This window comes from Dipodomys merriami, unplaced genomic scaffold (assembly GCF_024711535.1).
Source record: "Dipodomys merriami isolate MVZ:Mamm:240054 unplaced genomic scaffold, mDipMer1.0.p SCAF_20, whole genome shotgun sequence".
In the NCBI taxonomy this organism is placed as follows: Eukaryota; Metazoa; Chordata; class Mammalia; order Rodentia; family Heteromyidae; genus Dipodomys; species Dipodomys merriami.
The window spans coordinates 24,304,385-24,332,341 of record NW_027203382.1 but is presented as its reverse complement, the minus strand read 5'-3'; the positions used below and the strand labels follow the sequence as shown (position 1 = coordinate 24,332,341).

Genomic DNA, 27,957 nt, shown 5'->3' with positions numbered 1-27,957 from the left:
TATAGTTTCTATGTGTCTTGGATGCTAAAGTATTTGACTAGAAAGTGCAGGAAATCGAGTTCAAATATCACCCCCCAAATTACAAAAGTTTAGGAATTACTTTTATGAGAATGTAGTACATGGGATAAAACCCAGTCAAGTGCACACGCTAAGCAAGTGCCTTACCTTAGAACAATATTCCTAGACCTAGAACAATATTCCTAGTCTACAGACTGGAGATAGTTGATGTCCTGAAACAGGAAAGTCATAGTTATAGTGACCAAGCCTGCTACATTATTCACTATAAAAGTTTCTCCAGTCCTAGTTACTAAGGAGGTTGTGACCTAGAAGATTAACAGTTAAAAGTCAGCACAGGCTGAAAAGTCTATCACAGAAAAAGCTGGGTGAGAAATGTGGCTTATGTAGCAGAGTGCCAGTTGTGAGCAAGAAAGCCAAGCAAGCACAAGGCTCAAATTCAAATTCTAATACCAGCACCTCCTCCCAAAAGAAATCTTTCCAGAGAGCCCTCAAGTTACACACCATTTCCAGGTCTACATTAATCCTTCACAATTACACAGATATTTAAATGAATATACCATCAATATAGAAATTCTTCATCAGAATGTTTTCTTTTTCCATAAGCACTTACTATATACCACATACTGTTCAATGAACAGAACAAAACAGATAAAGTTCTTTCCTTAATGGATCCTTAATGCAAGAAAGAGACAAAAGAGACAAGAAAAATAAAATAGTATACAGAATAAGGTAAGCTTTCAGAAGGAGGTATGAAAAATACATTGAGAGGCAAGTAGTTTTCAGAAATACTATTCTAATGATCTCAATTTGAATTGCTTTTGACAAATATGTTTGTGAAGAAGGTTAAACTGAGGGTTTCCACTAGCCTGTCACTGACATTTAGTTTCTACAGAAAATCCAACCACAGCCCAGTGCACACTTTATCTACATCTTAACATTATTGGGCCTAGGACCATCATATAGATCAAAAGAATTCAAAAAATATAAAGTGACTGTACTTGACTCATGCATTTAATAATGTATTCTTCACTGGTTTAAAGTTTTTGGATTCAGAAGATATAAGCCCTCCTGCTATGTCATATTCTCATCTATATACTAAAATATTCCATTCCTTAAAGGACAACTTTTATCCCCACAAGATAAAAAATTTACAGATCAATGCTAAAGTGGACTAGACAAATCCTTCAGAAGAAACAGTGTATCTACAAAGTGACAAAGTATCTCCCCCAAAATAAATTATGGGTTTGTCTGAACAAAAGCCTTAATATTTTCTCTTTCCAGGAAGTGGAGCTTAGTTAGTTCTCCTTCCTCTGAAGTTAGGCTGGATTTCTAAGTAACAGATTATGGAAAGGCAAAAATAGTAACTTTACAGTGAAGACACTTGTCAGATATTACCTGAGTGATCAAAGTTAACATCTTGCTAAGATTATATAACCTTCCTAACAGAAGCATTTCCCTTCTGTGGTAGTCTTGAAATTGTCACAAACTGAAAACTAAGATATAAAAACTAAATGTTACATGGTATATTGGACTAGATCCTACAATACTAAAAGGACCTTGGCTGAAAACCTGGTAAGATTCAAATGAAGACTGTAAATTAATTAAACAGTACTATACTGAAGTTAATTTTTTACTTTTGCCAAATGAGCCATGGCTATGCATGCTACGTAGAATCCTCTAAACTGTCTTGGCAATTCCTCTATAAATACAAAATTGTTTCAAAATAAAGTGTTTGGAAACAACTAATTCTGTTATAGTGGAAGAAAAAGAAATGGTTATATATTAACTACAAGAATTGTAATCTCTGTCAGTGGCACTCACTTTCCAACATTCATTCAGTCACTGAAAGTTTTAAGTAACACTTCACTGCAACACAACCCTCTTCAACTCTCTTCAATTACCTGGAAATGTGTTGTTTATTTGCTTTTTAGCTAACTCAGTTTGCCAAGCAAAGTAGAACACCATCCTATTCAAAATTAGACATTTCCTGGAATTATGATTGAGGACGGTTTTTGGTTTTTTTTTTAAAGCAGAAAATCTGAAAATCTCCTAAACCAAAATTATCTATTATATTCAGTGGTCTCAGTAAAGCTCTTCAATTAAGTGGCAGGAGAAATCTAAATCTTATTCCTGAGGAAACTACAAGCTTTCTAATAAGTGTAATTACTCTGGTAGAAAAAGTGAACTTTACATAGACATAAATGTTTTCTCAAATGTGTGTGTGTGTGTGTGTGTGTGTGTGTGTGTGCGCGTGCGTGCGTGCGTGCGTGCGCAGGTACGGGGCTTAAGCTCAGGGCCTTACACTTATTTGGCTTTTTCATTCAAGGTCGGGATCACCTTAGCTACTTTCACTTTTAACTTTTTGCTGGTTATTGTTATTTGGAGGTAAGAGTCTCAGAGACTTGATCTCAGTCTCCTGAGTAGTTAGAAATATAGTTATGAGCCACCAGTGCTTGGCTTCCACTTTCCTGATATTAAATATATCATTTCTTTAAGTGATTTCTAGAGCATGAGTAAGCAAAACAAAATTCTGATATGCCATCCTTTCACTAGAAAGTGAAATCCTGAGTGGGACTGGAGCGGCTCGAAATGTCTATAATCCCACATACTCAGGAGGCTGAGATCTGGAAGGTAGGAGTTTTCAGAGCCAACTGGAGCACAAAAGTCCACGAGACTTTCATCTCCAACTAACCATAAAATAGGCTAAAGCCAGTGGCTCACACCTGTAGCTACTCAAGAGGCTGAAAGCTGAGGATTGTAGTTTGAAGCCAGTCCAGATAGGAAAGTCTGTGAGACTTATCTCCACTAAACTACAAAAAAGCTGGAAGTGGAGCTGTGGCTCAAAGGTGATAACCTTGAGCAAAAGAAGCTCAGGAACAGCTCCCAGTCCCTGAGTTCAAGCACAAAAAAAATTATAAATAAGCCAGGCTGGAGGCATGACTCAAGTGATAAAGCACCAGCTTGAGCAAGCAAGCAGTGACAAAATGTAAGACCCTTGGCTGAAGCCTCAGTACTGGGAAGGGAGGGAGAGAAGACTTAAAACTATCAATCATAATTTAGCAAAAGCCCAAATCTGAACAATGGAACTTAGAGGAAAGTAAGAAATACTGGACATATGACAATCTCTGTAAATGTAAACATTAGAGGAAGTCCTTTCTAACAGAAGTCAACCATCAGCAAGCATTAGAGTACTCACACTAGAAATAAACCCAATATAGGAAAAGCTTTGTCAGAAACCTCTGTAAATTCTACAGAGAAATACTTCATGGAAACATAAGCTAGCTGTAAAGGGAAGCCATTCTTGGGCACTCACTGACCCAACATTTCTCATCCTCTCATAATGTTGGGTGGGGATAATGTACCTGAATATTATTCAAAGGATTTGGACACAAGTGATGGGCATTAATTATTTCCAGGCTTACAAATAATGAAGAAAGTGAAGTTGCTGACTCGTGACTTTGATAATAACGAATGGTATGTTAACTCTTCTCAGAAATAAGAGCTGTGGCCCTTTGAGACTGGAGTCAGATCATCTCCAAGGTAGTTTGGGGAGCTAAGGACATGGATCTGAGCCAAGCACAGGAGAGCATCGATTTCTCCACTGCTCCCCTAAAGTCCCCACTGTATTTGTCGTCCATGTATTACAACACAAATGACTTACTATTTCCAGTTCTGTTTTTGAATGGGAAATCTGCTGGAAGATACCATGCCTTGTTTATGACAAAATGTGCTCAGTGGTAAAATCTGTCTCATCACCTTTTGTCTCCAAGTTAGTTCATGAAACATTCAGAAAACATGGAAGGGCACACATTTGGTGATACATTTTCTTTGTGTGTTGGATACAAGTCCTGCAGCCTAAGCACAGTCTTTAAGCATTTTTGCTCAAGGCTAAAGCTCTACTAATTGAGTCACAGCTCCATTTCTGGTTTCTTTAGTGGGTAAATAAAAACAAGAGTCTTAAGCATTTGGTTTTGGATGACTTCAGTGATTACTTTATATTTAATTAATCATTGGTGATGAATCATTTGTGATTGATTCACTCAACAGAATGGGCTAAAACACCAGTGTGCATGAAAAAAAAAAACTGTGTGTGTGTGTGTGTGTGTGTGTGTGTGTGTGTTTATTTTTCCTTAGATCTAGTTGAGTGCAATAAACCAAAACTCTACACTTTCGAAACACATTAACCTGCATCTTCCCTAAGTTATCTGCTTATTTTATGTGTCTCTTTACTTAAAAATAATGGGCTGGGAAGGTGGCTCAGTGGTAGAGCACTTGTCTTGCATGCCAGAGGCCCTGGGTTCCATTCCTCAGCACCACATAAGCAAAAAAGAAAAAAAAGCCGGAAGTGGCGCTGTGGCTCAAGTGGTAGAGCACTAGCCTTGAGCTGAAGAGCTGAGGGACAGTGCCCAGGCCCAGAGTTCAGGCCCCACGACCAGACCCATAAAAATAAATCACTACCCGGGTGCTGGTGGCTCATGCCTGTTATCCTAGCTACTAAGGAGGCTGAGATCTGAGGATCACATTCAGAGCCAGCCTGGGCAAGAAAGGCCATGAGACTCTTATCTCCAATAAACCACTCAGAAAACCTGAAGTGGTGCTATAGCTCAAGTGGTAGAGCGAATTAAGAATGAGGAATTAAGAATGGCCAAAAACACATGAAGAAATGCTCAACTTCTCTAACCATAAAAGAAATGCAAATCAAAACAATATTGAGATTCCACCTCAACCCAATTAGAATGGCTATAATCAAAAAAATCTAAAAACAACAGATGCTGGAGGGGATGTGGCCAAAAGGGAACACTACTGCACTGTTGGTGGGAGCGTAAACTTGTTCAACCACTTTGGAAAGCAGGATGGAGGTTCCTCAAAAGACTCCACATAGAGCTCCCCTATGACCCAGCAATCCCACTTCTGGGCATTTACCCAAATGATCACAAACAAGGCCATACTAAAGATACCAGCACTATGTTTTATCACAGCATTATTCACCATAACTAAGATATGAAACCAACCCAGATATCCCTCAGTAGATGAATGGATCAAGAAAATGTGGTGTGTGTGTGTGTGTATATATGTGTATGTATACACACACATAATGGAATTCTATGCTTCCATCAGAAAGAATGACATTGCCCCATTTGTTAGGAAATGAAAAACTTGGAAAAAATCATATTAAGTGAAGTAAGCCAGGCCCAAAGAAACATAGGTCCCATGATTTCCCTTATTTGCAATAATTTGTACATGTCTAGGATAATCATATCAGATGAGCAGAACAGCTCAACAGCTATGTACAAATGACCATATAAGATGACGCTAAGCAAAATGAACTCCAAAACATGTACACAGAGGTTTTTCTTTGTTGTTGTTGAATGTATTATGTGATTGTTTCTTTTTTTTTTTTTTTTTGTCAGTCGTGGGGCTTGAACTCTGGGCCTGGGCGCTGTCCCTGCGCTCTTCAGCTCAAGGCGAGTGCTCTACCGCTTGAGCCACAGCGCCACTTCCGAGTGATTGTTTCTTTTGTACGTTCTTCCCCCTATGGTATATCCCCTGTTGTCACTATATTTGATTTTGGTACCCTGGTATTGTATATATGTTTATTTGAATTAGGGAAGAAATGGGGAACAACAGAATGGAGAGACAAAGGACAAGAGGGGAACCACTGCAACAGCGACATACACAACAAGACAGTATGTTGCAAATGATCTGTACAACTTGGTGGGGGGGGTTGGAGGAGAGGGAAAGTAGGAGAAAAATGAGGGAAGGGGTAACAAGTTTGACAAGAAATGTACTTGTTACCTTACTTATATAAATGTAACCCCTCAGATACATCACTTTGACAATAAAAAGGGGGAGGGAGCTCTAGAACAGCACCTAGGCCCAGAGTTCAAGCCCCAGGACCTGCAAAAAGAAAGGAAAAGGGAAGGAAGGAGGGAGGGAGGGAAGAAGGATGGGAAAGAGGAAGGAGGGAGGGAGGGGAAAGAGAAGAAAAGAAAAGATCTAATGCCCTTCGATGTGGAATAGTTAAACAAACTGGGAGTATATCCATACTATGGAATATTACACAATAATAAAAATGAACAAATCTCAATGAAGTCCAAATCTCCCTATTGCAAAAGCACACCCCAAAAGTTACCTACGGTACTATATAATTTCACTATTTAACACTTGTGAAAAAGATAAAAGGAAGGGAGGGAAGAATGTGAGAAGAAAGGATCTGGTAGTAAAAGGACATCTAGGATCCTTGTGTTAGAACTATTCTTTACTATCAGTTTAAAAAAGATGCTATAGGCAGCTATGAATGTGGTTTAGTGGTAGAGTGCTTGCCTAGCATGTATGAAGCCCTGGATTTGATTCCTCAGTACCACATAAACAGAAAGAGCCAGAAGTGGTACTGTAGCTCAAGTGGTAGAGTGCTATCCTTGAGCAAAAAGAAGCTCAGGGGACAGTACCCAGGCCCTGAGTTCAAGCACCAGGACTGGCAAAAAAAAAAAAAAAAGATGCTGTAATTCACAAGATATTTCCACTAGGAGAAACTGTATAAAAGGCACACAAGACCTCAACATACTACTGAACAGGTTCTATACAAACAAGAACAATGAAACCAACTGAAATTGTACGTATGGAAAAGGAAGAAGAAAGGAAAACAGAGTCCAAGGGTTGAGAGTAAAATATACTGCAAGCATGTATGGAAGGTAAGGTAACAATAAAACTATCCCTCATCTCATAACTAATGTAAAAAAGAAGTCAACAAAAAGGCAACGTAGAATGGAAGAAAATAATCAGTACTTAAAGAAAACTCAACAAAATCAAAAACAAGTTCATTATAAATTGAAAGAACCTAGGCTCACACCTGTATTCCTAGCTACTCAAGAGGCTGAGATTGGATGATGGCAGTTTGAAGCCAGCCTGGACAGGAAAGTCTGTGACACTCTTGTCTCCAATTAACTACCAAAAAGATGAAAGTGAAGCTGTGATGCAAGTGGTAGAGTGCTAGCCTTGAGCAAAAGCTTAGGGACAGTGCCCAAGCCTTAAGTTCAAGCCCCCAGACTGGCACAAACACACATACACATACACACAAAATAGAACTTGAGTAGAATTTTTTTTCAAAGTTTGTGAATACCTAATAATTACATGAGAAGATCAATATCACAAATCATTAGGGCAATGCAAATAAAAACCCACAATGAATTACAATCTCCCACAGTAAGAGGTTACTCTCAAAGAAATAGAAAGTGCTATTGTAGATGCTGAGAAACTGGATCCCTTATTCCTTATGTATGAACAATTCCTCAAAATTGCCAGAATTACCATACCATCTTACAATCATACTTCTAAAAAGCAATGTCTGAATGAGATACTCTTATACATTCAAAGCAATTTTATCCACAATAGCTAAAATGTGCAATCAGCCTAACTGGCCATCCAAAATGAGCAGAGAGGCAAAACATGGTAAATATAAACAATGGAGTGTTAGCCTTAAAAAGAAAAGATAGGCTGACACACACTACACTGAGAATGAACCCTGAGGACATTGTGCTAAATTACTTGCAAAGTAAGCCAGAGAAGAATTAGAAAGCAAAATAGTGGTTGACAAGGACTGGGAGGAGTAGAGTTGTTATTGTTTAATGAGAGGTTTCACTTTTGCAAGATAAAAAAGAATTCTGAAGATGGATGATGGTCAGGGCTGGGCAAAATGTGAATTTACTTAATGACACCAAAAAACTATACACTAAAAAATAACCAAAAATCTGGATGCATTGGCTCACTTATCTTAGCTACTTGAGAGGCTAAGATTGGGAGGATCATGGCTCGATGTCTGCTAATGGCAGAAAAATCTGCAAAACTCCATTCCAATGAGAAGCTTTTCATGGTGGCTATGTTTCTGACCCAGCTATGAAGGGAAGCCTAAAATAGGTGGATCACAGTCCAGGCACATGCCAGGACAAAAAGCAAGATTCTATCTCAAAATACACCAGCACAGGGCTGGGAAGGTGGTTCAGTGGTAGAGTGCTTGCCTTGCATGCATGAGGCCCGAGGTTCCATTCCTCAGCAACACAAAAGCAAAAAAGACAGAAGTGGCGCTGTGGCTGAGTTCAGGCCCCACAACAGACAAAACACACACACACACACACACACACACACACACACACACACACAACAGACAAAACACACACACACACACACACACACACACACACACACACACACACAACCAGCACAAAAAGGTCCATGGGGAGGGAGGTGCCTGGAGGCATGGCTCAATGGTAGAGCACCTGCATTGCAAGAGCCAGGCCCTGAAAACCAAGAAAGTAAATCTGGCACATTTCACCACAAGAAAATTAGGAGGTAGAAGAGAAAGTTTTAAAATCCAAAGAAGAGAACTTTTAAATATTGGAGGGCAGCTTTAGTGCAAAAATATTTGAGTTGGATTTGATGGACAAGTCAAATGCATATGGACGTCAATATTGACAGCTGTGGAACAATGATGGAAACAATTGAGCTTTCAGTGCTAGAGGTGTGACTCAAGTGGTAAAGCATTTGCCCACTATGTTTAAGGCCTTAAGTTCAATCTCCAGTAAAACACACACACACACACACACACACACACACACACACACACACACACACACACACACGTACATGTGTACGTGTGTTTGGTTGTTCAGGCCTATTATCCCAGCACTTAGGAGACTGAAGTAAAAGGATCATTGGTTTTTATAGCTTGAACTATATAAGGAGACCCTGTCTCAAAAAAAACTTCCAATGATCTACAATCATTTACCTATTTCTCAGAAATGAAAGACTAATATTCAAATATCAATTTCCCAGAAATTGTAGACATAAATTACCAATTGTTTATCATCTGCTTAAAAATGTTTCTAAGCAAAAATCATTTTGAGCCGGGCGCTGGTGGCTCACGCCTGTAATCCTAGCTACTCAGGAGGCTGAGATCTGAGGATCGCCAGCCTGGGCAGGAGAGACCATGAGACTCCTATCTCCAATAAACCACCAGAAAACTGGAAGTGGCGCTGTAGCTCAAGTGGTAGAACGCTTGCCTTGAGCTGAAGAGCTGAGGGACAGCGCTCAGACCCAGAGTTCAAGCCCCACGACCGACAAAAAAAAAAAATCATTTTGAGGGAGATAAGTCAAAAGCAAAGAGACTGACAGCACATGATCTCCCTGATATGTGGATGTTAAATACAATATATAAGGAGATACAACAAAGTAAAAAGGACTTGAGAAAAAAATTAATTAATTAAAAAATAAAAAAGACAATGCTAAGTGAAATGAACCCCAAGATATAAACACAAGACGTTTCTCTTTGTTGTGGTAGTTTTTAATGTACTATGTGATTTTTTTTTTTTGTTTCCTTTGTATGTTCTTCCCCCTATGGTATATCCCTTGTTGTCACTGTACTTGATTTTGGTACCCTTCATCTTGTATATACATTTGTGTAATTTGGGGAGGGGACGGGTTATAACAACGCTGAAACAGGGACACAGACACCCATTGCAACAATGATACGCACAAGACAGTATATTGGAAATGAACTTTACAACTTTGGGTGGGGAGGAGGAAAAGAGTAAGGGAGGTAGGGGAAGGGAAGAGAAGGATAGTGGGAGAACAAGGGAAGGAGTAACAATGCTGGACAAGAAATGTACTCATTGCCTTACTCATGTAACTGTAACCTCTTTGTACAGCATCTTTACAATAAAAAATGTTTCTAAGCTGGGCATAGGGACATGTTCCTTTAAAAACACTACTTTTTCACTGCTCAGGAGTCAGAAGCAGGAAGAATTTGAGTTTGAGACCAATCTGAGTTATACAATGAGACCTTGTCTTAAAAAGGGTGAAAACTGGGGGAAAGGGAAGGAAAGAGTGACTCTGTCTAAAAGAAAAACGTATACATTATTCTGAATTGTGAAATGGTAACCCCTTCCCTTTCCCAGCAGGAAATTAAACCACCAAAAAGCCAGAAGAAGAGCTGTGACTCAATTGGTAGAATGTAAGTCTTGAGGGAAAAAGCAAAGGGACAACTTCCAGGCCATTAGTTCAAGCCTCAGGACTGACATCAAAATAAACAAACAAAAATATAATTTTCATCATGATAATACATTATTCACATATTATGTGCCAGTAAAAGGCAATCTGTTCTCTGCTATTAAAAATTCCTTATAAGAACCCTACTACATTGTTGGTGGGAGTGTAAACTTGTTCAACCACTTTGGAAAGCAGGATAAAGGTTCCTCAAAAGACTATACATAGAGCTCCCCTATGACCCAGAAATCCCAATTCTGGGCATTTACCCAAATGACCACAAACAAGGCCATACTAAAGTTACCAGCACAACTATGTTTTATCACAGCATTATTCACCATAGCTAAGATATAGAACCAACCCAGATATCATCCTCAGTAGATGAATGGATCAAGAAAATGTGATGTGCGTATGTGCATATATATATATATAAACACACACATATATACATATATATAACACATATACATATATAACATATATATACCACATTTTCTTGATATAATATTTTATATATATATAAAATGGAATTCTATGCCTCCATCAGAAAGAATGACATCACCCCATTTGTTAGGAAATGTAAAGACTTGGAAAAATTATAATAAGTGAAGTAAGCCAAGCCCAAAGAAACACAGGTCTTATAGTTTCCCTTATTTACAATAATCAGTATATGTCTAGGTCAAGCAGAAAAGGTCAAAAGTTATGTACATATGACCATATAAGAAGATGTTAAGCGAAATGAACCCAAAGACAGGGTCACAATTTTTTTTTTTTCGTCGGTTATGGGGCTTGAACTCTGGGCCTGGGTGCTGTCCCTCAGCTCTTCAGCTCAAGGCGAGCACTCTACCACTTGAGCTACAGCGCCACTTCCAGTCACAAATATTTTTTTCTTGCTCGCTATTGTTTTTAACGTACTTATAATGTATTATGTGATTTTCTTGTTTCTTTATGTGTTCCTCACCCACGGTATAACCCGTTTTCCCTGTATTTGATTCCGGTGCTCTGCATCTAGTATATATACTTCTCTAATTTGGGGAGGGGAAGGGAAAAAACAAAATGCTTAAATAGGGATACAGGTTGACCCATTGTAACAATGAGATGTACAAGACACTATGTTGAAAACGAACTTTACAACTTTGGGGGGGAGAGGGAAGGGATAGTGAGGGGGAAAAAAAAAGGAGAAGGCAACATTGCTCCGTAGGAAATGTACTCATTACCTTGCTCATGTAACTGTAACCCCTCTCTACAGCATTTTTACAATAAAAACCATACAAAAAAATTCCTTATAAGAAAGTCTCAATCCCTTATTCACATCTCTTATAAACTTTTCAATCAATTCATTTAATCCGTATCACTGAACACACTTGGTAGCAACATTCATGGATGTCACCACCAATTTGTCAAAACCCACAGAATGTAAAACACAAGAAGGAACTTTAATATAAATCAATTGGCATTATTAATAAATATCATCAGTGGGCCTGGGAAGGTGGTTCAGTTGTAGAGTGCTTGCCTTGCATGTATGAGGCCCTGGGTTCAATTCCTCAGTACCACATAAGCAGAAAAAGCCAGAAGTGGAGCTGTGTCTCAAGTGGTAGAGCACTAGCCTTGAACTGAAGAGTTGAGGAACAGCACCTAGGCCCAGAGTTCAGGACCCATGACCGGCAGGCAATAAATAAATAAATACATACATACATACATATATTATACATATCATTGGTGAGGGGGTGAGGCTAAAGTTATAAAACCTCTGCTTACCAAGTGCAAAGGCTTGTGTTCAAAGCCCAGTATCACCAAAACTTTTTACTATTAATAATAATGCATCAATAATGGCTCTTAAATTCTAACAGATTACTATGTTCATTCAAGATGTTAACAAGAGAATCCAGAGGAAGAGGGCATGGCAACTTGTGTGTGTGTGTGTGTGTGTGTGTGTGTGTGTGTGTGTGTGTGTGTGTGTGTGTGTGTGTGTGTGTGTGTGTGTGTGTGTGTGTGTGTGTGTGTGTGTGTGTGTGTGTGTGTGTGTGTGTGTGTGTGTGTGTGTGTGTGTGTGTGTGTGTGTGTGTGTGTGTGTGTGTGTGTGTGTGTGTGAAACTCAGGGCCTCATAATCTCACTTGGCTTTTTCTACTCTAAGCTGGCATTCCAACAGTTGAGACACACCTCTACTTCTAGCATTTTGCTTGTTAACTGAAAGTAAGCATCTCATAGACTTTTCCATTTAGCCATGCTTTGAACTGAGAACCTCAGATCTGAGGCTCCTTCTTGTTAACCAAAATCAAAGGCATGAGCCACCAGCACCAGGCTTGATTTTTTAAAATAAGACTAAAACTAGTCAAACTTGGGAAAACATAAAACAAGACAAAACAAAAACCACTTAGATCATATTCCTGACATGCATACTACTTTAGCATAAAAACTTTTCTCCTGAAGCTGGGCATTGGTGGCTCATGCCTGTAATCCTACTCAGGAGGCTGAGATCTGAGGATCACAGTTCAAAGCCAGCCATGAGATTCTTATCTCCAATTAATCACAGAAAAAGCCAGAAGTGGTGCTGCTGCTTAAGTGGTACAATGCTAATTTTGAGTGAAAGTAGCTCAGGGACAGGGTCCAGGCTCAGAGTTCAAGCCCCAGGACTGGCAAAAAAAATAATAGTAACAACAAACTTTTCTCTGGAATTCCTTGTCTCATATATTGATACCAACATTTCTTGTAAAATTAGCACGTTTTCTCTCCTATGTATGTGGAAGCTAGATCTAAAATATAATGGGACACGATAAATTATACAGGATTCTAGGCATGCATACACTGTAAGATGAAAGAAAGGAGGATATTCTTAGGCTCAATGCCTATGTGCCTCTGATCATATAAAATAAAATCTATTGAAATGGTCTCCAGGAAATGGAAACAAGAGGTTTTTCTTCATTGTTGTTTCTGTTTTCTTTTCTTTTTGTCTTATTCATTCACATACCTGTATTTGGGAGAGAAAAGGAGGGACACAGGAATGGAGGGACAAAGGGTAAACACAAAGCAGCAGTGGTACTCAAGACACTATGTTGAAAATGAAGGATACAACTTGTAAGTGCTAACGGAGGGAAGACAGTGAGGAGAGTAACAATGTCCAAAAAGAAATTATGAAACTGTAATCTCTATGTACAACACCTTTAAAATAACAATTTAAAAACTATAAAAAATAGGAAAAAATTAGCTCTTGTTTCAGTTATTCCTAAAATTAAAAAAAGCAATCAGCAATACAAACTGGCATCTGCCAAGAAGAATTTTCTTACTTACATAAAGTCCAAAAATTTTCCCCTAATACTTAATTAAAATCATCAGACAACAGTATTATTCTAAATAAATTATATTTTTTAAAACATACCCAGAAAAATGTTAATACAAGAAAAAACACTAACAGTATTGGAAGACCTGGATTTATTTTTCTAATCTCACTTAATGTCACTAATAAACTAAATTACCTTCAGGATTTCACTTCCCCTAATAGTTTCCGTTTGTGTTAATTAAAAAGAAAAGAAGGTGGCTTATCCAAGCTCAACTACTTCTAAATCAACTATTTACAATGATATAGTGAATATGAGGAAAAGGTCAATATTCTGGGGAACATACTTTCCATTTTCACCCAATTATCTATTAAGTATACCACAAGAAGATAAAATATGTGCATTAATAGATATTAACTCTAAGGTATAAACAGTGATAAAAGTCCTTAGTGAGTTGGCACCATTGGCTCACACCTATAAACCTAGCTGCTCAAGAGGCTAAGACCTGAGGATCACAGTGTGAAGCCAGCCTAGGCAGAAAAGTCCATAAGACACCAATAAACCCCACACACAAAAGAGCTGTGGCTCAAGCAGTAGAGCACTAGCCTAGTGGAGAAAAGAAGCTCAGAGACAACACCCAGGTGGCATCCAAGCCCCAGAACCAGCACACACACAAAAAAGGTCCTTTCTGAAAATCATGTGTAAATTCCAAAAGTAGAGCCAGGCACTGGGACTCATGTCTGTAATCCTAGGTACTCAAGAGGCTGAGGATCAAAGTTACAAGCCAGACTGGAAAGAAAAGTCTGTGACTTCAATTAACTAGCAAAAAGCCAGCCTGGTTGTATGGCTCAAGTGGTAGAACGCTAGCCACGAGCAAGCTAAATGAGAGCTCAGGGCCCTAAATTCAAGCTCTGGTAACAAAACAAGAAGAAATACCTAAGTAGAGTGCTTACAATTAAAATCAACTGAAGGATCCAATGACTCTCATTTAATGACATAACCATTACTGTACATCATCTAAATGAGTTCCAGGACAATGTTTAGAAGAAATTTTAGACACAGGATGACTCACTGCAACAATGACACTCACCACTATGTGGGAAATGATCTTTACAACTTGGGGGGGAGGGGTAAAGAGAGAAGAAAAGGGATGGCAGGAAAAAAAACAAAGGTGGGGGTAATGTTCAGCAAGAAATGTACTCATTACCTTACTCATGTAACTGTAATTTCTCTGTACAGCATCCAAGAAATTTACCTTTAAAAAATTTTAGAGACAAATTAAAAGGCAATAACGACTGGGCACTGGTGTCTCACACCAGCAATTCTAGCTACTCAGAAGGCTGAGATCTGACTGTCAGTTCAAAACCAGTCTGGGCAGTGAAGTCCATGAGACTCTTCTCTCCAATTGACTATGAGAAAACCAGAAGTGGTGCTGTGGCTCAAGGCGGTAGAGTGCTAGCCTGGAGTGAAAAAACTCAGGGACAGAGTTCAAGCCCCATGACAGACATTAAAAAAAAAAAAAAAAAAAAAAAAAGCAGTAAAGAAAGAGCAAGTCTGAAGAGTTCCTTCTCATATGATTGAATGTATCTCCCAGTATCTCCCAGGAACAGTTAAAGGACAGAACAGAAAAAAAAAAAAAAAAAAAACTTCTAAATGAAGGATCCAAGGATTTTTGCTTCTTTAACCAAGATTTATAGTTATAGTTAGTAGATTTCCTATTTCTCCTTTTCATTACTGTCCTTGGAGCAGCAATTAAAAAAAAAAAATCTGTAACCCCCTCACTGAAGATATTACTTAGACTGTTATCCTAAAGTTGGGGGATTATGTCCAGCAATGGGAGGGAATTAAGGGAAGATTTTGTAGTTAAAAAGATAGGTTATACCACCAAAAAAGCCAGGAATCTCCTGAGATATGACTGAGGTGGTAGAATGCTAGCCTTTAGCAGAAAAGCTCAGGAACAATACCTAGACCAGGAGTTCAAGCCCTATGACCAGCACAAAGGAGGAGGAGGAGGAGGAGGAGGAGGAGGGGGAGGAGGAGGAGGAGGGGGAGGAGGAGGAGGGGGAGGAGGAGGAGGAGGAGGAGGAGGAAGAGGAGGGGGAGGAGGAGGAGGGGGAGGAGGAGGAGGAGGAGGAGGAGGAGGAGGGGGAGGAGGGGGAGGGGGAGGGGGAGGGGGAGGGGGGGAGGAGGAGGAGGAGGAGGAGGAGGAGGAGGAGGAGGAGAAGAAGGATGGGTTATAAACTAATAATTATTTTTAAATATGTTAGTATACATATTAAGTTACAAAATACTAGATTATACAACGTAATATATATGGTTAATGAAAAATATGCTTTTGCTAGTAAATCTATAATTATACACATAGAAAACATAGGATATTAACCACAAATCTACAAGGAATTTTTAAAGAGTCTTCAGCAGAGTGTAATTAAAATGAAAAATCAATTGCTTCCTACATTCACTTAGCAAGGTAAATGATTAAACAGCCCCAAAATAGCAGCCTCCATGTTTTTTTTTGTTCGTTTTTTTGTCGGTCGTGGGGCTTGAACTCTGGGCCTGAGCGCTGTCCCTCAGCTCTTCAGCTCAAGGCGAGCGCTCTACCACTTGAGCTACAGCGCCACTTCCTAGCCTCCATGTTTTTAAAAATACATAAAATATGTTTCTTAGAAATAGCATGAAATATACACATTAACAAGAAATACATAGCTGAGTGTGGTGAATCACATGTGTAGTCCCACTAACTTAGGAGCCTGGGGAAGAGTACCAAAGTCCAAGGCTGGTCCTGGACAGTAAGTATGAAACAATGTGAAATATACTAAAAGCTTAGGGCTAGACATACAACTCAGTGACAGAGCAAGTGCCTAGCAAAACTGTATGATGGGCTTATGACCCTCATATAACCAAAAAGACAAAAAAAAAAAAAAAAAAAGTGAGGCCTAGGGGGAGGCCTTGGGCATTTGTGGAAGTTTAGTAACTCCCCTGGCTTCTTTTCTTGCCAGGTAGCCTTTCCCACCTGCACTCTGCCAAAGTGGTACCATCAACCATATAGGGATATAAGCCAAAAGGATCTTTACTGGAATCAGCACTACACTGTTTAAACTTTAAACCTCACAAACTGTGAACTACATAAACTCTTTTATTGTAAGTACTCTAAGTATCTCATTAAATAAAAAACAGACTAAAACAGAAAGCTAGTATCTACTTTGGACCAAAAGTTTACAAAGGTGTACTTCTATACTGTTAGTAAAATCCAAAGTGATGTGAACCTATAACCCTGTCAAGAATCCTATCATAAAAATCTAATTATAAAACCTAATGCAAAACCTAATCAGAAAAAAATCAGACAAATGAAATTAAAGATTCTACAAAATAATGATGGTTGTAATTGTCAGAAGTGTCAATGCTTTCAACTAAAGACAGAAATTGTTCCAATTGAAAAGGCATAAATCTGCCAGCTAAATATAATACATGAGGGAACAACTGTTGAGGTTTAGTATATAAGTATCTGTGTTGACACTCTTGATTGTGATGCCCATGATGTCATGTATTACATCCATGTTTATAGGAAATAAACATGAAAGCATTTCAGAAATATTGGGCACTGGGTAGACAACTGTAAAATAGTTCAGAACAATCTGTTTCAAACTTTATGTATGTCTAGCACTTTTTAAAAAACCATTAAAAAATAAGTTTCAAAAGCTCCAAATAATCTGTAGCAATGCTAAAAACCTGGGAAGGAAATGTACAGACAAGAACAGAAACTAGGGCTGGGAATGTGGCTTAGTGGTAGAGTGCTTACCTAGCATGCATGAAACTCTGAGCTCAATTCTTCAGTACCACATAAACAGAAAAGCTGAAAGTGGTGCTGTAGCTCAAGTGGTAGAGTACTAGCTCTGAGCAAAAGAAAAGAAGCTCAGGAACAGTGCCCAGGCTCTGAGTTCAAGCCCCAGGCCTGGCAAGAAAAGAAAAAAGAAAAAAAAAAGAACAGAAACTAATTTGAGAAAAATGCTGTAAGGACTGGAGAGGCCTAACAGCAAAATGCAATATACAGATGGCCCCCTCCCTATAGTTTCAAGATCTACTTTCACTTGTCTGTGGTCAGTTATTGTCCAAAAATATTAGATAAGGCTGGGCATGATGACAGATGCCTACTATCCTAGCACAGGAAGCTGAGGAAGGAGGATCATGAGTTGAAAGCCAGTTTGGAATACATAGTGAGACCCTGTTTTTAAACACCCCCGTTCTAAACTCCAGAAATTATTCATAAATTTCAATCATGTGCCATTTTTGAGTAGCAAAACTCACATCATGCCCTTTGTGCAGAGTTGATCATCTAAGTACATTTCCCCAGCCTATATAAATAATCTTCTTTTTACTTTGATATGTGCTTAAAAGAAATACTTAACTGAATATTTAATATATTCTGATTATACTGCCACCAAAGTTCCATTGTAGAGGTATTCTTAGTGTTTATGTTTACATGACCCTTACTGAAGAATGGCCCCAAAGAGCAATTTTTAATTTTTAAGCAAAAGACAGCCATAAAGTAATTACTTTTCAGTAAAAAGGTACAAATTCTTAATAAAGAAAAAAACAAAAAACCTGTACTCTTACCTCCAATAAATCACCAGAAAACTGGAAGTGGCACTGTGGTTCAAAGTAGTAGAGTGCTAGTCTTGAGTGAAAAAGCTCAGGGACAGCACCTAGGCCCTGAGTTCAAGCCCCAAGACTGACAAATAAATAAATAAATAAATAAATACCCTGTACTCTGAGGCTTGACGTACAAGGGCTAGAGGTATGGCTCAGTGGCAAAAGTGGCTGCCTAGTCTATATTACATGTTCTATTCAGGTGTGGTAGTGCCTATAGTCTTACCTATTTGTGATGCAGGAGGCAGGTTAGCCCATGCAAAGTCAGCAAGACCCCATCTTAAAACCAAAAATACAAACAAAAAGGCTGGGGGCATGTTTCAAGTGGTAAATCACTTGATGCCTAGCATGTAGAAGGCCTTAGGCCTTAGATTCAATCCCCAATACCAAAAACAAGGGGAAAAAAAGAATTGTAAAGAAGAAAAAAAAAAAGAATTCTTGCTAGGTTTGCTATCATACCTCAAACTGCAAAAGTTACAGCTATGGGGTGGGGGAGGATGTCTGTGGTAGAACATTTGCCTAACAGGCATGAGGCCCTAAGTTAGCACTTAGAAGGAAAAAAAAAAAAAAAAAAAAACACAATGTGTGCCAAGTACTTAGTTCAGATGGAAAAGCCATGAAATCACAGTATTAGTATATTGGTATTATCCATGGTTCAGAATGGATGGGTAGAGGGGTGGAACTTACTCACAGGGGATAAGAGGCTACTTACTACTATACATCTGAGGGATCAGATACCAGAAACAAGAATAAAGCAAAGGTGACAAACTTTCTTAGCAAGAACATGACTTGGCAAGAGAAGTGTGTCTAGGCAGTTAGTAGACTAGTTAATAAAACCATACAAGTCCAGCTCTTTGTGCTGTGGAAGATCTTACAGTGTGACTGAAAATAGAAGGGTACCTCCTAAGAGACAAGCAATATGTACCAAGAAATCAAGCTGTCCACATACCCTAAAGGAGAAACCCATTCGTTAAATATTACCTTTTCCTCTTCTAAGCAATTACCAAAGCAAAAAGAACAGTATTCACCTGGGAAATAGGTTTAAATGACCAACACAGTATGTATGAATTAGACCATATTGTAAAACTTGACTACCAAAAAAGTCTAATATTTGGAAAAAAATGAACAGATATACTAAAACACAATAATACCCAAATCTGAGCAGGAAGCAGAAGACAAGGTTAAAATAACAATCAGAGATTCTATTACATGTAGACCAAAATTATGGCTAAAAAAATAAATAAAAATAAAAATCAGGGCCAAGCCTTGGTGACTCATACTTGTAATCCTATCTACTCAGTAAGCTGAAATCCAATAGATAAATATTTTAAGCCAACCTGGGCGAAAAAAGACTTCATCTTTTAAATAGCTAGCAAAAAGCTGGGTTTGGAGGTGTGGCTCAAGTGGCAGAGTACCAGCTGAAGGCTGGTTCAAACCCAAGGACTGGCAAATAATAATTATAATAATAGTAACAATAACATTAGTAATAAAATACAAATCTACTACAGAAAAAGTTGTTAAAAACTCTTAATTCCAAAAATAATGAAAGAATTGAAAACGAAGGAAATGACCCAAAAGATCATAATCTTAAGTGATTCCCACAATGCAATGTCAAAAAACAAAAACAAAAACAATTAAGTGAAAGTTCCACAAATCATCTACCTAAGTCCTCAAAGTGTGGCTCACAGATCCTAACAGTCTACAGCTCTGGAAAGACAAGTTCTAGGCATCTTCAAAGTTCAAACTATTTTCATTTTAACACTGAAAAGTCATGTTTTTCCTTTTCCATTATGTTGACAGTTTACATTGATGGGTCTGTATCAAAACTAGGCAAAACTTTTTAGTACTTCAGCAGGAATGAAACCAGTGCTATCAATGCCCTAAGTAGCATCACTACATATTCCAGATTTGTTTTCTTTGTTCTGTTAAGACAAGTTTTACTATATTGCCCAAGATAGCCTCAAGATCCTCAGGAGTCAAGTGCTAGAGGTGTATTCCTAGCTACTCAGAAGACTGAGATCTGACAATCTCAGTTCAAAACCAGTCAGTGACACTCATCCCCACTCAGTCAAAAGCTTAAGGACAGCATCCAAGCACCCAGCCCTGAGGTCTATCCCCCAAACCAGCACAAAACAACAACAACAAAAAAAAAAAAAAATAAAAACCAAAAACGCACTGTACATGTCAAATTCTGGTATCAAAGAGTACCTATAAGATCTAAAGAGTCCTTTCCTTGTAGCAACCTATTTGAATAAGGCTGGATTTTCTTCATATACTTCAACCAAAACATTGCAACAAATGAAATGAAGAATCTGATGTGAGATCTGAGCTGCTTTCCATCAAGCCAAACATAATTTAAAAATAACCTAAATACTTTTTGCTGAATTACAGTCAACCCTTCATATCCATGGATTCAATCAATACCAAGTTGCAAAAAGTTGAGGAAAAAAAATCATCTGTACTAAACATACAACAGACTTTTCTTTCTTATTATTTCTTAAAGACAGTGTAATAATTACTTACCATAAGTACTACAAGTAATCTAGACATGCCTTAAAGTATACTGAGTAGATATACACTCTACCATTTGATATACAGGACTTGAACATCACAAAATTTAATATAGAGGAGCCAGGTGCCGGTGGCTTATGCCTGTAATCCTAGCTACTCAGGAGGCTGAGACCTGAGGATTGGCATTCAAAGCCAGCCCAGGCAGGAAAGTCTGTGAGACTCTTATCTCCAATTAATCACCAGAAAACCGAAAGTGGCACTGTAGTGCCAAGTGGTAGAGCACTAGCCTTGGGCTGAAGAGCTGAGGGACGACAGCACCCAGGCCCAGAGTTCAAGCCCCATGACCGACGGAAAAAAAAATCAGTATAGAGGGAGGCAGCTTGGAATAATCCTTCATAGATACCAAGTCACAATTTTGTTTGGGGAAATAATTACGTTTTCATTAACACAATGTTAATATGCAGTGGTTTGTTGTCTTTGTTCTGGTTTTTGGTTTTGTTTGTTTAAGGTTACTGGGGTTTGAATTCAGGGCTTCATGCTTGCTAGACAGGTGCTCTACCACCAAGTCACATCCCAAGCCCAGCTTATTGAGGTTTTTTTGTTTTTTGTTTTGTTTGAATGTCTAACACAGGAATAAATAATGAACATAAACCCAAACACCCAAGGATGGAATAACCAAAACTTGAGTACAGTAGCCATAGTTATTACTATTTCTTATAATTACACCATATCTGAATAGAGTAACACCTCAAACAAGTAAATATTTGAAATGTGTTAAGCCACTCTGCTCCGAAATAAATTATCCCAGACTACTCTACCAAGAGGTCCCTAACTTAACAAGGGTTAGTATCTACTAAACATTCAGTAGATACTATGTTTCAAATTTTGATCTCCTCCCCCTCCAAGCAACCCAAGGTACTAGGTACAAGCCACAACAAGAGATCTCAAGTAAACAACAACTAGTATTCTACACTGTTTTGGGTTCCTAGAATATTTTGGATACAGGTAATGCAATATATATTAGAAATTCAGTATTATACATAAATGTACTAATGTATTATAGAAATATACTAAAATATTACAAAGTAAGCCTTGTGTTGGATTATTTTGGCCAATTCTGAGATTAGCAAGTAGATGAATACATTTAATGTACGCTAAGCTATGGTGCTATGGTGTGCAGTAGGCTGGACGTATTAATTCATTCTTACTTCTCCCCCCTTCATTAACCTGTACTTGGACCAAACTCAGGGATTCACCCTTGGTAGGTGAACACTCTACCACTTGAGTCACACTCAGTCTAAGAATTTCTGACGTGGTTTCAGTTACAATGGGCTTATCAGATATAATTCCATCATAAATTGAAGAGCATCTGTTATTTTCTTAGCCTTCTTTCCATTTTTCTATTCACTGTAATTCTTTTCCTTTTTTTTTTGGTCAGTTGGGGGGGCTTGAACTCAAGGCCTGGGTTCTGTCCCTGAGCTTTTCCCCTCAAAGTTAGTGCTCTACTACTTTGAGCCACAGCGCCACTTTGATTTTTCTGGTGGTTAATTGGAGATGAGTCTCATAGATGTTCCTCCCCAGGCTGGCTTCGAACTGTGAGACTCAGATCTCAGCCTCCTGTGTGGACAGGATTACAGGCGTGAGCCACCGGCTCCCAGCTCATTCTAATTCTTGTAGATAATGGCATGACACTGCCTTTTTTACCCCCTTCTGATACACAAAAAATAGTAAAGAAACAGCTAACTCTGTACAAAAATCAGTGGGCTCTAAATAAGGATACTCCTATGAATGAAAATCGGAGACTTCATGGTACCTATTCTGACTACACTGGTATCTTTATTTCCTAGAGATAAATAACCTTCAGATAAGTAACCTTTATTTTACTAATATATATATGGTTTTTGGTTTTTTTTTTTTAACTATTGTCTTGTTTATTATCACCTGTAAAGCCTGTTAGGCAAGGCCTTCATTCAATGGCATCTGGAACAAAATTTGAAGTGACAGGGAATGAGTGTGACAAAATTCCAATGTGCTTATTTCACGATAGGAAAGAGAATATTTCAAAACTGTAGGGACACACTAACAGAAATGAAATCTAACTTGAGTGCAAAGACATAAAAATAAAGAATAAAATAAAAAGGAAGATAATGAGTTTATGTTTAGAGACTACAGTCAAGCATAAGAATATACTGTATAAACACCTAAACAAGCAGTTAATTATGGAACAGGATAAAGAAAACTGAAGAATAAAACATGAACAGAACTGTATACTACTGAATATCAAATCAAAATACCAGCACATACACAAAGTTGGAATTAAAAGAGACATTCAGAGCTAAATGGATTGCTCAAGTAAAAACTGCATGTTTTGAACAGTTTTTCTTTGAGGTGATAAACAATTAAGATTGAAAAAGAGAAAGACAAAATATAACAGAAATAATTAGCATGGAAAAATAAGGGACGTAAATAAAGCTAGCTATTGAAATAGGAAGCTAAAGGAATCTGAGGAGAAAATTGAATAATAGCTACATTTCTTCCCTACAATTAGGAGGAAAAAGGAGAAAGTTTAAATGTAAAACTGAAAAACAGAAGCAGTATAGTTAGTGATGATAGACACTAAGAAAGGGGAAATAATGTGAAGAAAGGAGGAAAGGAGGAAAGGAGGTAGGGAGAGAGTGAGGGAGTGAGGGAGGAAGCAAGGGAGAGAGGGAGAGAAGGAAAGATGGGATGAAGGGAGGGAAGGAGGGAGAGAGGGAAGGAGGAAAAGAGGGAAGGAGGAAGGAAGGAAAGGAGGGAGGAAGGAAGGATGGATTTCCTTAGCTACTGCAAAAGTACATATTACAGGGCATAATTCACAAATACACTTTTCTATAGCAACAATTAATCTGCATTCAAAAACTGAATAATCGTGTGTGTGTGTGTGTGTGTGTGTGTGTGTGTGTGTGTGTGTGTGTGTGTGTGTGTGTGTGTATCAGGAAAAAAAAACAAGAAAGCCACCTGTATTACCAGAATTAATAAAGCATATAACAGAAAAATGAATACCAACAGAGCCAAAATGAAAATGTAAGCAACAAAACAGGCATATTTAAAAAGAATCTGGGTAAGTAGCAATTACAAAGCAAATTATTTTTCTATTCAACGGGACTAAAATTCTTCATAATCCTCTAATCCATTCCTACAATAAAAGCAGCTTAAATTCTAAACCATATTATCTATGAGCAATTATTTCACAAAAAATGCCTAAATATGCACCCAATTTTTGGAAGTTTAAAGTGTGTTTCTTAGATACTGTTTACTCAATACAATGTCTAGAATAACCTGATTTTATGGATTTACCAATTATAGATGTAAAATATCTATTGTTAACACTTTACTCGGTTAAGAAATATCACACAAAAAAATTCTGGTTCCCATATTTGAACCTTTTAAGCTTTTAATATGTAAATTTTCAATAGTTTGATCTCAAGTGGCAAGGGGACTCCATAACCTAGTACTTGAATTAGCTGAAGCTCTAAAAAGTAACGACTACTTTCAATCAAGTGTCTTTAAATATACAACTTGAGCAAACACTTTGGAAGAACTCAGTCTACTTTAAAAAAAATATATAAAAAACCCACAGTACTATGAATACATCAATCTTGAAGCCATTTAAAATACTTTAATGACTGCTTTTTAAAACCTTTTTTTTATTTTTTAAATTATCTTTAAGTAGTTGTACAAAGAAGTGTCCGTTCTACAAAACAGTATATGAGTACAAAGTGTCTGACAACATTGTCAACCATCTCTCTTAACCCATCCCTTCTCTCACTTTTTTTCTTTAATTGAAATTAGGTGATTACATAAATTTCACAGTATTGTGGAATAGTGATACTTAGAGTCACAAACACATTTTAACTTTCACAAGCCAAATTGTCATTATCACTGTCTGTACATTTTGTGAATTCTATGAGCTTTGACAAAATTATTTTTTCCACATCAGGTAATGTTTACATGTCTTTCCTTTTGCTTAGTTTAAAACTTCTTTCTACTTGCCCATGTAATTATAACCCCTCTGTACAGTATTTTCACAATAAAAAAAAAACTTTCTAAACCTGTTGTCAATTTTTAAATGAAGCTTTAAAAATATTTACAGTGTGAAAATACAGTGAGAAAATAGTATAAAGCCTAAAAGCTGTCTAAGTGCTAAACTAACAATTTTAAGAAAATCTGTTGAAGGGGAAAGGGAACCAAAGACAACTACAAAGATGAACACATCTTTAATATATGTTGTCAGAATCTCAAACTATTCAGTCCTCAAGGGAAAAAAAAAATCAAACCACTAAAATCAAGGATTTCATCATTTTCAAGTGCTATGATACATTTTACATACAAATTGACTAACAGAGAAACATCTTTGCAAAGTGATAAGTAAGACATGCTCTATTAAGGCTTTATTGCTTTGAGGCCAAGTATAAGCTATAAAAGGAAACTGAAGTTCAATGTCATTTATTATGTTTCCCTCTTTCAAATACCTAAGAATAAACACTTTTGCTGCCTAATGTTATGTTTCGAATCATAAAGTAAATCAGTTAGGCATCTCAAATTCCTTAATAAAGGTAGTTTGACTTAACAGGAAAAATTATTACTAACAATTTTTTTTCAACTTTCAGGGAAACAATTCACTAATCAAATCCAGAAACAAAGCAATACAGAGCAATAAAAAAAATTTCTTTTTGAGATGTTCTTAATAAAAAGATGCAATAGCAAAGAACAAGCTGTAAAATAAGTTGATCCTGACCTTTAAGACAGATCTCTTTCCACTCAGGAAAGGCAATTCTTTTTCTTGAGATTTCTAGCAATTAATTTGGTACCATTTGATGAGCTAATTTATATTTAAAGGTACACACTAACAGAAAACTATTTAATATTTATTCAAAGTACAGTATTCTCTTTCACGTCCCTTTAACACAAAAACACTGGGGAAAAGGTAAAAAAAAAAAAAAAAAAAAAAAAAAGACATTACAACGCCACTGAAAAGAAGTTGGAGTTTGCTGCAGGCAAAACTAGTTTGGTGTACGGAGACTACCCATTGGTTCCAAGTGTTGCTAACTGACTGAAGGAATGTCTGCCAAACGTCACGAATTCCTTCCCGCACAGCCCCTACCTATCTCTTATTAGGCAGAACCAAACGAAAACAGATGGGCCAACACAAAAATGTGAAGACCGTGCAACTCAAAGAGCCCTGCTTTTTATCACCAGTTCCCATGAAAGTCGCCTTAGGAGCTTTACTTCCCTTCTTACTCAATCTCTTCTCAACTGCTCAAATTCCAACAAACCAAAAACACGCTGGGTTTTTTTTTTTTCTTACCCCTACCTCTCCTTTCCCCTAACCCTTCCCACCTCTTTTTCCTTCCTAATGGATCAGTTACAAGCAAAGTCTAGTGAAAAACTGCTTTCAGTTATGTGCTAAGCAACACTAAGGTGCTGAATTTCCGAAAAGAACACACTACGACACACACACTTACACACACACACCCCAAAAAAGACAACGAGAATGGTGAGGTTTGTTTCTAACGTCCAACCCAAATGCACCCCTAAAGATCTGGGCAAACAGATCTCCCGACACGCACGCGATCAACACAAGAAACCAAAACATAAGCCCAGGCGGCAGCCATCTCAGGAGCCAGCAAATCACTTTCGGCCGCGACCTTTCTTCCCACACAAAAAGTTGCCAAGTTCGGCAACTCGTCGTGTAGGGTCTACGTTCCAGAGAAGTAAAACTTGGGGACCGGAGGCCGAACAAAGGCACCTTTCTCCGGACGGCCCCCACGTTTCCGTCCCACCTCCTTCTGACGACCTCTTACAAAAACACAAACCCCCGAGTCCAGATGGTAGCCAGGAGGGAACGAATCCGTTCCACTATTTAGCTCCGAAAACGCCATTCAGGGCAGGATTTAGGACAACTTGGGCAGAGCGGAGAAAGAACCCACGGCCGAGCCGAGCTTTCCGGGGAGGCAGTCCGGGGGCTCGCGGACCTGGCGTGAGAATTACCTTTCGTTCCGGACCCGCGTCTCAGGGCAGCTGCGTCGGGGCTCGGCGGGCCATGATTTCCTCCCTCGCTCGGTCCCCGGGAGCCAGCCGAGTGTCTGCGTCGGGGGAGGGCGGATGTGGGGCGGCCTCCGCGGCCCGGGAGTGGGTGGCGGCTGCGGCGGGGGGCCCGGGGTGCGGGCCGGCTTCCTGGTACCGACTTTGGCCGGAGTTTCCCAGCCCCAGCTAGGTTCTCCGTCGAAGGAGGGGAGGGGGGAACAACTTTTCACTCGTGACACCGCCCGGAATTGCCGTGCGAAACTCACTTCCTGCCTTGGCGAAAAGCAGGATCCAGCTCGGGCCAGGGGAACCCGGAAAACCAGCTCGGCGCGCGCCGCCGGGGGGGAGGGGACGCGAGCCGAGCCCAGCGGGGCCGGGCCGGACCGAGGGGGGCGTCGGCCGCCAGCCGCGGGCTCGGGGCCACCGGCGGGCCGCGCCGCGCACACCCGACGGCGGCCCAACGCGGCCGGCGGGGGCGAGGACGCGGCCGGGGCGCTCGGCGAGCCTGGGCCGCGCTAGGCCGCCTCCGCCTCGCCGCCACCCCCCGAGCCGGGCGGCGGGGTTATTGTCTCGGAGGCGCCTGCCGCGCCCTGCGCCCGCGTCGCGCCGGAGCCCGGGTAACCGAGGAGCCGGGCGGGCTCGGCGTCGGCCCCCTCTCCGGGCCGTCGATCGGTCCTTCCGTCTGTCCTTCCGTCCCTCTTCTCCGCCTTCTCCACTCGCCCGGGAGCCCTCTCGGCTCCCGCTCCCGTTTTCCCGCCGCCGTCCCTCCGCTCCCCTTTCTCGCCTTCCTCCCCGGCGTCCGAGGCTCCCCGGTGAGGCGCGGGCGGCTGGGGCCGGCGGCAGCCCGGTCTCCTCACGGGGCCGCGGCAGGGGGCGAGGCTGCGTCCCCCACGCCGCCGCGCCGCCTTCACTCGAGTGAGAGACCGCGAGGGGAGGCGAGGAGGGAGGGAGGGAAGGAGGGAGAGAAAAGAGGCGGACCGGGGCAGGGGCGGGGGGAGTCACCGCCTCGCAGACCGCGGCGGCTGCGGCGCCACCGCCCCGGCGGCGGAGGGGAGGGGGCGGGGCTGCCTCCCGCCGGCTGCGCCCCCGCCGCCTGCGGCCGGGCCCAGGGGCGGCGCGAGCCGGGCTGCGCGCGCGGGGGCGGCGCGGGCCGGCGGCGGGCCGGGGGCCGCGCGGGAGGGGCCGCCGCCCTCGGCCCCGCGGGCGACCCCGGCCGCGCTCCCGTAGCCGCGGGCTCCGCGCGCCCAAGCCTAGTGGACGGGGACCCCCACCAGGCCTCCGCCGCCCACCGGCCTCCCGAGTTTCTTTGTACGGCTGCGATCGGTGCCCGGGGGTGGCTCGAGCCCCGTTCCGATTTACAAGCAGCAGGTATCTGTTTTCAGCCGCTGCGCTGCGACATCC

At 40.1% G+C, this 27,957-nt stretch overlaps 1 protein-coding gene across 10 annotated transcripts in view; it reads right to left on the bottom strand.

The window, feature by feature from the left end:
• Erbin (erbb2 interacting protein) overlaps positions 1-26,941 on the bottom strand; it is a 128,946-nt gene extending 102,005 nt beyond the window's left edge. For 4 of the 10 annotated variants that reach the window (XM_070031251.1, XM_070031256.1, XM_070031257.1 and 1 more), the window contains exon 1: positions 26,521-26,938. The gene's annotated coding sequence lies outside the window, so the exon portion shown is untranslated. Of the gene's footprint in view, positions 1-26,520 lie in introns of all 10 variants that reach the window. The other 6 variants (XM_070031253.1, XM_070031261.1, XM_070031252.1 and 3 more) reach the window with 4 other exon arrangements.
• Between the last annotated feature and the right edge of the window lie 1,016 nt (positions 26,942-27,957).